Source organism: Lucilia cuprina, chromosome 6 (genome assembly GCF_022045245.1).
Source record: "Lucilia cuprina isolate Lc7/37 chromosome 6, ASM2204524v1, whole genome shotgun sequence".
Lineage (NCBI taxonomy): Eukaryota > Metazoa > Arthropoda > Insecta > Diptera > Calliphoridae > Lucilia > Lucilia cuprina.
In genome coordinates this window covers 20,729,422-20,741,794 of record NC_060954.1, presented here as the reverse complement: position 1 = coordinate 20,741,794, position 12,373 = coordinate 20,729,422, and the positions used below count along the sequence as shown (strand labels likewise).

General features: G+C 28.2%; 1 protein-coding gene across 10 annotated transcripts in view; it reads right to left on the bottom strand.

Moving 5' to 3' along the window:
- LOC111681517 (microtubule-actin cross-linking factor 1) overlaps positions 1-11,514 on the bottom strand; it is a 133,010-nt gene extending 121,496 nt beyond the window's left edge. For 4 of the 10 annotated variants that reach the window (XM_046954574.1, XM_046954577.1, XM_046954576.1 and 1 more), the window contains exon 1: positions 11,244-11,506. The gene's annotated coding sequence lies outside the window, so the exon portion shown is untranslated. Of the gene's footprint in view, positions 1-11,243 lie in introns of all 10 variants that reach the window. The other 6 variants (XM_046954554.1, XM_046954555.1, XM_046954556.1 and 3 more) reach the window with 2 other exon arrangements.
- Between the last annotated feature and the right edge of the window lie 859 nt (positions 11,515-12,373).

Here is a 12,373-nt window from a genome sequence, read left to right as displayed (position 1 = left end):
ATTACCCTTGAACAGACACTAATTGATTAGAGGAGGAAATTATCAATATTTAATATTTGTAATTTTCTCATGTGATTTATCTTATTAATTGTCTACTTTTTTGCTCTGTTTCCTCTAATTTGAATAAATTGTTTAAGATTTGTTGGCAAATTAACATACATAGTGGAAAACCGGCTTTGATTTAAAATTTAAATTGAGAATAAATAATTCTATTGATTCGTTTGTTAGACGATTAGTCAGAAATTGTTTCTCGTTTTTGTGGCAGAGACTTAAGAAATATATTGGCTTAATACCGCTGATTGTAACAATAATTTTTTTACTTTTGTTTTTTTTCAAAATGGTTCGTAGTTCAAGGATTTTTTGAAATTATAATTTTGCTTTTTATAGTAATTATTTAATAACTGAATGAACTCTATTCGAGGGGAGGGTAAATTGTCTATTAAGTGATTTTATTGCTTAAGATATTTATTTTTTATTTTTTGAAAATAATAACGAGAATATATAAATATTCATGAAATCATATGCCTCAATTAAACAAAATTGACAATAATTTAAGCTTGTAAAAAATACTTTTTAAGTGGAAAAGGGCCATGTGTGTAGCACAAAAAATACAATAATAATAAAAAATTTCTTAGGAATTCTTAATGATGATGACATAATATAACATTGATTTTGAAATTTTTAATTTTTTTATCAAAATATAAATATTTTTTATTTAAACTAAGAATGAAAGAAAAAATTTGCATAAAAGAAATATTAAAATGGTCATTTAATCAACTAAACTGATACAAATACATATTTTAAATAGAAAGAAAAGAAGTTAGAAAGTATGGTCGGTCATATCTATCGATACAAAACACTACACTAAACATTTGCTGAGTATTTACTATTTTTCGAAAATTGATCCAATATAGATAATTAGGTCAACTATGGATTCGATTGATATTTTACATTAAAATTTGATTTTACATTAAATCCCAAAAATTATACCTAGGCATCCGTTGGGTCTGTTGTATGCTCCTTTATTAGTGCCTCTGCTCGGAATCAAATTCACAATCTAACAGACATGAAGACTAACTACTAACAAGCGGAGAAGATTATGTATGGTATAATATCACTTCCAACGTTTTCTGCCGAATACCTGGCAGTGACTGAGAAAGTATTTCAGCAACCTATGCATTCCCTACATTATCTGATCTGATATAGAGGACGTGTAGTGTTGACAATGTCTCGAACAGATTTTCATTTTTCAATTTGACTTTTGTATGATTCTTTCCGTATGCAAGTGCATTGCAACTGGAAGAGAATTCGATTATTGATATCTTTAATAAGGACCGATATCGTTCTAATGATCTTTGGAAAATATATTCACATAAGTCCCTTCTATATTGAGTACAAATACCTATAGTTCTCACAGTATGTGTGTAATAACTGATTCCCGGCGGTGTTCAATCAAAAGCATAACTTGCCCATGATCTTCTCTACGGGAGAAATATTTTGAAACTTTCGATAAGTTCTAGATCTGGTAAGCAGACAATACTTTTTGTGTTTTTGAGTCGATTACTATCTTTGGATGTTACAAGTAACCCAACAAACCCAATAATGTATTATAGGGTATAATGAGTTATTAACACCAACGATAGGCAAAATTTCGACAACCTAAATATAGTGAGATAAAAGTTTAACAAAATGTATGTTTTCGCTAAGAAATCTGTACAAATATTCCACTATTTAAACTATAAACTATATTAAAACTATATAAAAAAATAATTTCTATCATTTAAAATTTGTAAATTCATTAAATTCCATAATTTACTAAACATTGTTATTTCTTTGAAACAAGATGATTCAACTCTCAGCAATATCTGTTAAGTTTCCATTAACGAGTAAAACACATTCTTTACGGAAGTAATGTCCGCAACTTTCGGTAAATTCTAGCTCATAAGCAGGCACTACTTGAGATAATGTTCAATAAAAGTGTGATTATGAGTCGACTCTTATCTTTTCATGATACAAGTAATTACACAAACCCACTAAAGTAGTGTAGGGTATAATCAGTTAAGAACACCCACGGTGGGTAAAATTTCGTTAACCCAATTATGTAGAGATAAAAGTTAAACAAAATTTATGGTTCCGCTGAGAAATCTTTACAAATATTCCACTATTTGAACTATATTTGGAATAAATTTAATTCCTATTATAAATTTAATAAATTAATTAAATTCTATAATTTACTATTGTTATTTCTCTGAAACAGGATGATTAACTCTCGGCAATATCTGTATAAGTTCATTTAAGTTCTGTTAACAAGTGAAACACTTCTGCTATCGTTTTTTTTTTTTTTTTTTTTTTTTTTTTTTTTTTTTTTTTTTTGGCCTTGAGCCAATGATTTACATTTGTTTACCCAATTCTATGCTGATGCTGCTTTAGTTGCTGCAGAATGTTCTGCTGCTTTATACTGCTTGACGGTCTGATATCATGTGTTGTTTATATGTTTGTTGTTTGTTTTAGATTTTATTACTCAATATTTTTATTGTAATTTTATACAATTTATTTTATGTGAGCAGTTAAATAAAATAAATAACACATTTTATGATATCGAGTAGTGTTTGCGCTATATTTAGCAAACGTGAATTTTTAATTTAATTTGCGCTGACATTTAGTCACTAACTTCTAGAGTTGTACTAAAAATTGGATTTAATTACAGAGATCAGTTCAGTTACTTTACTTTAAGAATCGTTATAATCTTCTAAACTTTAAACAATTTTATAAACTTTGGTTTCAGATTTTGATCTAAAAAGTAAGTCTATGTTCTAATTTAAATAAATTTAAAACGAATCCTGACGTCATTATATAAAGGGTATACAAGTTTCTATATAGCCAACTGTTTATGTAAATTTTATTTGTTTTTTTTTTCTACACATTTGACGATAAATAATGAGTTTGTTCATTGAACTCGGTCAACTCAGTCGTTAGCAGCAAAATAAAAAAATACACAACGTTGACGTTAAAAATTCGTTAAAATTCACACACAAATGTCAGAAAAAAAAAACAAAAAGAAAGCACGTTCTGAACGAGTAGGATGCAGAAAATGTACACGATGACAGAAGTGAGTGTCATTATATATTGATGACGACAGCCCCGAATGCATTGTTGTTGCTTTACACCCCTAATGACACATATACATTACCCCGAAAAGAGATATAATATTTACGCAAGAGAACAACAACTGGAGGGTGAATAGAAATTAAGAGAGAGAGTTTAGTTTAGATATTGAATCACATGTTTCTGATAGTAAAAGACAACCACAACCACATGATAAATTTTTTGTATTTAATTCGGTGCGTTTGACGATTATTAAGAGTCTAAAGCTGCCAGATACAATGTTTTATGATTTCCCTAAGCTTTGAAAAGACATGATAATAATTTAAATGTGATGAAAACATTTTTTATATGATAATAAAAGAACCTCTCCAGATAAGTTCTAGTTAGCTTATGTATTAGTCAGGGGATAGTGGGTTCGATTCCCTTCAGAGACTCATGTCTAATTTAGCGTCTTATCTGTTTAGTAAATAAAGATAGAATCAAATTTTGTTATGGTATTGAAGTAGACAAACATACAGTAAAAATAAATAAGATTTTTTCGTACTATTTACGAAAATTTCATGTATAATACTAAATATTAATCAAACCAACAAGTTAAAACAAAACACTATATTTTATAAAATTTAAGAAAAAGTATAAAATAATTCATGAATTATTTTTATAACATCAAGGAAAAAATCGTGTAATTAAAAATTTGTTAATTAATATTATTTTTTTTTAATAAACAAAAATATTTTCATAAATAAATACTTCGTAAAGTTTTATATAAATTACGATACAACTTTAAGGTATGAATCAACCATGATTCAATCAATCAATCATTCAGTCGACAAAATTTTTAGTATATATTAGGAAAGGATTATTTTCAGTGTAAAAATTGTTGTTAATTCGTAAGATTTTATACCTATATTTGACAATGTTGTTCCCCCTTTTCAGGCATTCTAAATTAACCATTTTTTAGCATTAAACAGATCTGGCATTCCAGCAAACTCTAAGAGCAAATGAGAACATAAAAATTTTTATCCTGGAAACAAAAAAAGTTAGAAAAAAACACCCTTAATAATTCATGTAATAATGCACAGAAAATGTTGGCAAAAGGAAAATACGATTAAAAGAAAGAAAAAGGAAAATGAAAAAGAAGCGGCTAAAATATACAGGTAAAAAATGGGAATTCATGGGAACTATAATGCAAGTCAACTGAAATTGGAAAAACGTAATGGTGGTCAGTGTCAGGGTGAACATGAAAATAAATATGAACAACGTGTTTTCTAAGAACTCGTTATTAAACAAAATAAGGGTGGTATAATTAATTGTGATTAAGAACATGTCGTAACGTACAGACAAACTCATTTTACAAATAAATATACTTTATTGTTTATAAATGAAAAAAACTTCAACTACAATTTGTATACATTTTTTTGTTTAGTTTATACTTCATTAAGAATGTTAAGCAGTGTGATATGTGTAGTGTATAATTTAGTGTGTATACGCCTGATGAGTAATACATTTTATTAGTTTTTTTCTAATTCATGCCAAAAATATCGATTTTCCCGCATGCAAAGCTTTTTTTTGTTGTTGTTGTTCTCCTATTATTTTCAGGAATCTATTTGTATAAAATTTTATTCTGTATTCATCATCATCGTCATCACACCTTCAGCTCCATCATTTTCTTAGTGAGTTTTATAAATAGTTTCCCATTTTCTGTCTCAACAATTTTGATTCATTTTCTGAAAATCTTTTAGGTTATTTTTTTATTGTTGTACTTTAATATATCTTAGTTTTCACATTTTATTTGCACAACTTGAAAAAATACTAACTGAATGACTAAAGAAATGTCTGTCAGACAGTAATCTTAAGGTATTTGTATGTTTTTTTGTTGTTTTTCTCTCCTCTGCCACGATCGTTGATAATGATATACATACTCCTCTATGTGTGAGTTTGTGAAGAAACAGAAATTAAAACATTTTATCAGGCAAGAAGATACACTAACAAAGAGCAGCAGCATCATTTTCATGTATTTGATTGTTTGCAACAACAATTATAAGAGCAACAAAGAAGCAGCAACAATATACAGGCAGGCAGAAGGCAAACGGTGAAAGAAAACAAACAATAACAACATGTGACTTATTAGAGCAGAGAGGAAAAAACAAGTGCATGTAATCATTCGTTCAAATATGGGACATTCCATGCAAAAATAAATCAAATTCATTTAGAAAAGTCAGGTGTACTTTCAATCAGTCAGTGCAAACATTACATATAGCTTTATTAACAATTCTGAATTGACTATTAATAACATAGTTTACGTTATTCTTAACAAATATTTGCACAATGTGACCAAAATATAAATAACTTCAGTACATTTTATTAATTAAGTTTGATTTCTTCAAATAATAAGAAAAAATTGTACATATATATTTATAAAGTAAATGTATAATTTTGAAAGTAATCTCGTTATTTTATTTCGAAAATGTAAATATTTATAGTCTTCAATTTAATTTAATTTATTATACAAAAACAATTGTACAATTGAATTTCTAACAATTATTTACTATTCCTGAACAATAACATTGGCTACAATAAAACATTTTATCAAATAGAAAAATATGTCATGTATAGTACAGAATTTGTAATTTTGTATATTTCGTATCAGTTTGTTTTTATTTTGATTACAATTTTGCAGAAAATGCTAAAATCTAGACAGTAACCATATTAATATGTTTAAATATTTGTTGAAGAAGTTTTACTGTTATCAATAGAAATATTAATGAAAAATTGTACTTTTTTTATCACACAAGCTGTTTGAGACATTTTAACTAATTAAAAAAAGTATACAGTTTCCATGTGGAATTATATGTTCTAAGATTATAAATTGTATCTGAAGAAGGGGACTCCCTTGGCAGTAGAAGTAAATCATGTATCTTTGATTCCTGAATAGAAATCAGAAGTGATATTAAAATAGTAAATTGTAGCTAAAGAAGGGGACACTCTTGAAAGAAGAATGAAATTATATATTTTTAATTTCTGAATAGAAATCAGAAGTGATATTAGAAAGTCAAAACTGAGTAGAGTAGTACAATATATAACTGCTGACGGATAGCGTAATTTAGTATAATTATTTCTAAAAGAATTGTTGTGTTTATAATAACTTAAAGGGGTTCAACAGGTATAATGCCTAGATTTCCCTGTTATCGACAATTATTGATTTCTCTTTCATTTTAATAACTTCCGGTGAAATGATTTGGGAGTTTTAAATTAATAATAATTAAGAAATAAGAGTGACTTATTTACTAGAGATATGTATAAAATGTGATTCCTGTTCAATCTCCATCATACCATGTTCAAAGTTTACAAGTTATGTCATGTCTTTCGTTTCCACCCATTCAACAGAGACTTCGTATTCATGATAAACACCAATGGTACATATCGATATCGGCCCCAAACGAGAACGTTAGTTTTTTTTAAGATAAATCTAGTCTTTTGGCAGAAGTAGAATGTTTGGTCAGTGCTCAAGTTTTCTAATTATGTATTATTTCGAACCAACAGCGTTAAAGGTTGAGCGATTGGATCTCGTTTTAATCGCTGTACAGGAGATCGTTCTGGACTAGTTTATGTAGATGGGATCTTAAAAAATCGAAATCAGGATTTATGCGGTATTACTGCAAGGCTATTTCCTTAATTATTTTTTAAATGTTTATAACAATATTTTACCTTTTTTAAAACGGTTCAAGAACAGACCCTTTTGTGATTGAATGTTTAGCCAAACTGTTAGCTTGTGCAACAAACTTTCTGAAGTGCTCGCTGCAACTTCGATGCGAAAAGATTTAAATCAAATATCCCCAAACACTAATCTTTATCATTCCTCCCCCATAAGTAGGACCAAAACAAAAGTTTTAAATCAAATATCCCCAAACACTAATCTCTATCCTCTCTCCCCCAAACTATTTTCCTAGTTTCAGCACACCTGCTGAGCGCTGAGGAAGCAAGCTCCAAAGAAACTTTGAACACTTACAAAGTCAGATAAAGCCTGAACATTATAAAAATCGGCGGAATCAAGCAGACGTCTATATCAAAAAGCTCGAATGAACCAAATTTCATTGAAATATATTAAAAATTGAGATCATGGCAGCCAGACAGATCGACAAGTATACCTTACAAGCATCTGCGTGTGTTACAAGCATCTGCGCAAGCCCAATATACACTCAGCCATAAACTATTAAAACGATACTACTGTTTTAACATTTCTTGAATGGGACATCCCGAAAAAATGTTTCACCTTTAACAATAATTAATTTACTAATGACCTGATTGCTTAGGATATCCTAATACGAAAACAACTCTCATAATATCACATTGTTTTCGATATAAACTTGATGTAGTGTAAATTTATGTTAATATCTGATATTTTTGGAAATTTGCTTGTTTAGTAATATCTACTATGTACACACCCATATGATTAAATTTAATTAACAAAATACATAGAGAAAACTTAAGCGGGATACTAAATAAAATTAGCATTAAAATTTTCAAGCATAAAAATACACTGGCGACGGTTGTCTGGCATAAGAACGATCGAAAACATTAAAATCAACTACAAAAGTGAAGAATTATTCAAGTCTGTACACAAGAGGGTGTTATTTAACTACTAAAGAATAATGTATGCTAAAAAAAATTATTAAAAACGCCAGCTGTTGTGGTCAAAAGAAGGAATGAAAAAAATGGTAATACTTTGGTTAAAATCAATCCAGAAGTATACAACATTATAAAACCAAATAAAATAAACAATAAAATTGAATATTCAATATTATTTCAACAATAATTGCGATTATCAATTGAGTTCAAACTTTTCACATGATGAATCATTCAAATTAAGTGGAAATATAGTTAGGAAATAGAAGAAATGAACAGAATAACTTAAGTGCACTTGGACCAAAATTAGACAAATGTGAAGAAGAAAAAAAAAACACCACCCAAATGCATTCACTCACTTCTATTTTAAATTCAGTCATTATAGTTTTTGTTATTATTGTTGTATTACTTTCAAGTGCAAGATGGGAAAATTATAGAGACAGGAAGGAAAAAAGGAAAAATGAGGAAAAAATACTTGAAACCCAATAGTCACAAGAAAGATAAAGAGCAACAGCAAAAGATGCTCAACAGAAAAGTAGAATAAAGGACAAGATAGAAAGAAAAAAGAGAAAACTGACAATTTGACAGGTCATTTAAATTATTTTTAAGTTTTGAAAACTCTTTAAGATGGAAAAAAGGGGATGAGAAATTTTTGTTTTTTAGGAAGAGGGCAATTAAAATAAAAATAAATTAATTTTGAACTAAAAAAGGGTTGGTCTTTATAGATTGCATGTTTGTTACATTTGTTTGTTGTATTCTTTAGCAGAAAGGGGGAAATATTTCTTTGTTAATGTTTTAAACATGTAATTATTTATTCAATTTGCAACTTGTGCTATTTTCATTTTTTGTCATACTTTAATTTATTAGAATGTTGCTTTTGCAATTTATGTTGCGTTTGTATTTTTGTGCGGTTGAGTGAAAAGTTTCTTGTTTTGTTCTATGTTTGTTTGTGGTCTTTGTGTGAACTTGGTTGATTGTGAACTTAATTTTTTTAGCCAAGAAGTTTTCTTTGTTTGTTTATTTCTTTCATTTATTTTATTACTATTTATAATAATTTATTTTTCCTTCACTTTATGCTGTTACTTATTTATTAGTATGTGCATGTTATATGTTGGAAGTTTTTCTTCGTTGCATTGAGGTTTTATGTTGTTATGGCATTTTCTACTATTTCACAGTTCATTTTCACACAACAACTCAACACATCATCATCATCTTCCTCATCAACATCGAAACTTTTTTACAACCACATTATAATCAAATGGTTTATTTTATTCATCTTAACAAAAAATAATAAAAACAATAAGAAAATTGCATAATGGGTTGCCAAATATTTTTGTCTCGTGCCTACTTTACCAATAAAAATCTTATTTTGTATAATGTGATTAAAAGGCATACTTAAGGCATATTTCGTGTCTTTTAGGGCTTAAACCAATTACCATTGAGTAGATATTTTAGTAATCAGTCTGGCTTTTCTATTCTAAGTTTCCCAGTTATAAGATTTCAAAGTTGTAATTTTTACATACACATTTAACAATTTTTCAATCCGTGGGGCAAATTCTGGCATTCGAAAGCGTTCAAAAGCTTAATACAAAGTTTAAAAAAATTATTTGAAATTTCGTTCGCTTACGAATGCCAAAATTTGACCACAGGTTCCAAAGTTTGCATTTCTTAAGAACAGCGCTAAACCGAATCACAATCGCTACTTCACAAGATGTTTGAGTTCTTATGTCCCAAAACCTTAAAATATGCAGAAATTCCAGTTTGACTACTTAAAACTTTCTTTGAGATATGTTAACCTAAAATCCCTGGGTTTTAACTTTTGGCCTGTGTAATCAAACGCCTTTGTTAATTAATTAACCACAACGGTCGTTCAACTTATCACCATTTTTTTTGTAGGGTCACGTGAAGCTTTTGATAAACTACTAACTATTCACGGTTTTAAAGTCAATTTGTCTAGCAATTTTAAAAACTAGCAGCAACTTATTTGTTCTATACAGGTACATCGATAATCCTGAAACTACTATCCATTTATTAAAGCCGTGATACACGGTTGTCAGATCTTACAACGTTGTCAGTAAAATGTTAAGAAAATGTCTAATAAGCGTCTTTTGCAAAGTTGTCAGAAAAAACATTACCGAAAATATTGCAAGACAAAATATGTAAGTTGACAGTATTATTAAACATTTTCTACACATTTTACTGCCAACGTTGTAAGATATAACAACCGTGTATACATAGCATTGGTTCTAGGAATTGCAGGGACAGATAATTTTATTTTTTTAAACAAGATTCCCATAATTTTAGTAAGGGAGTTTTGGGATAAATCTGATATAATTGTGTCGATTATGTACAATTTATAATTTTTGCAGAGATTATCTATAGTTATAGGTACCAAATTGTTCCATAAAGTGTGTATCACACGGTTGTCAGATCTTACAACGTTGTCAGCAGGAAATGTCAAATGCAATGTTGTCAACAAAAGCATTACCGACGATGTTGCATGGAAAAATGTGTAAATTAAAACTGTTAAACATTTTTTGTATATTTTACTACCAACGTTGTAAGATCTTACAACCGTGTATACCTGCATACCTAGCTTAAGTTAAGAAATTGCCAAAATTTATAGACTACAATTAATTACACAAAAAAATATGACCAAATGCGGCAACTCTATACTTAGTCCGTCAGTCTTTCATCCATCCATACATTCACCCTAGAAGTCATTCAGTCAAATCCAAAAACGAACACACGTTAAATATATGCAATGTAATTTTATCATCATCATTAACAACTACTTCATCATTATCATCATCAACTTTTATTTCACTGAAACCAAGAAGAATATTGAATTTTACAATTTAACTTCTTTTTTTCATTTATTATTTTAATGCTTTGAATTTATTTTTACACAACATTTTCATCATCATCATCCTATTTTCTTTCATCTTCATCTTGCTTTACTCTCATTTTTTTTGTTTGTTTTTGTTTTATGTACTATTTATGTACACTTTTGCACTTTTTCGTTTTATTGTTTTGCTATTGTTTTTGCTGCAGTTGTTGTAACTGTGAATTTTCATGTTGTTTTTATTATTTTTGTTCTTCTTATATTTTATGTGAAATTGCACTTTTTACATTCATTGTTAAACAAAATTATTATTTTTGTGCAAGTATGAACATTGTTAGTAATTGTTGTTTTATTCTTTTTATAGTTTTCATTCCCTTTTTAAATTGCACTTTAGTAAATGAATGTGTAAAATCAAAAAGAATACAATTTCTTTTGAATGAACTCTTTTTTTCTTTTGCATTTTTTTCTCTCTTGCACTCACTTTTCTCTTGTTCTTCTTCACGAATTCATCACCTTTACAAAAAAAATTAAGCTGTTTTGCAAAAAAAAACTCCACGTAAATTGCAATACACTGAATCAGACATACAACAATTTCACCTTTTTGTTGTACATTTTTCCATTAAACTTATTTGACTAAAATTAAAACTAGAAACTATTTTTAATTTACCAATTTTTCATTTAATTATTGTTGCAAGGAACACCACCACTTTTGCCGTTGTTGTTGTATTGAATGTGTGTATTCCTTTTCCAAGTTGTATTGTAGTTGTTATTGTTGTAACTGTAGCAGACGATGGATGACATTTATTTTATACAATTGAGAAGAAACGAAAGAATAAAAAAGACACCACTTTATTTTCTTTTTTGTTTCAATTTATTTTTTGTATCATGAGAAAAACTATTATAAAATGCAATAAAAATTCACAAATTTATAAATAAAAATTTAAACACACACATACACATACACGAATTTACGGTACGTTAAGAAATAAATAAACTATTTTATTTTCCTTTAAATTATTTTTGTTTGATTTTATTTGTATTATTTCTCTTGTTTCCTTCTTTTATTTCAACGAAACGACTTCAACGAACGACCAAAAAGAACTAAACACGGCAGCGACGTTGAGTTTGCTTTCTGCCGCTGCTTTGCCTTATTCGGTATTTTTATTTTCCTTTTGTTATCTTTTCGTTAGTTAATCGTTCGGTTCTACTCTCTGCTTGCATTTTTAAGTTTTTGTTGTGTTTGTTTTTGCCTGTGGTTTCGTTGCTAAATAACGGCAAAATATAAAAGTGCATAATACACTAAGAGCGCTGCCAGAGTTTATTTAAATTTCTAACAAATATTGAATTTACTTTTTAGAATTTTACTATATTATACTATACCCAGTGTTCTATGCTACCCTAAAAGCAATATAAATTAAAAACCTACTTAACGATTTAAAGATTCTAACTGCAATAGTTTTCCAGATTTACAATATGTTATATAAAAAGTTCTTTATGTAAAACTTTAAGACTCTAGGTCTAAGCTGTAGAGCTTCCCGGATGAAAGTCCGCCCTTTTTCTAGCAAAATATTCAGAGAAATATTTAAGTAATTTGTGCAAAATCTAATTATTATATATAATTATAATTAATTATGACTAAGACTAGTTTTAACGATTCTATATAAAATAACAATATTATTATGATAATTATATCTTATTTATATTATTACCATTTTAATTAACTGTATGCAACTTTTTTACGAAAGTTTTAACGAAACATATAAATCATTTTATACCCTACACCATTATAGAGAGAAA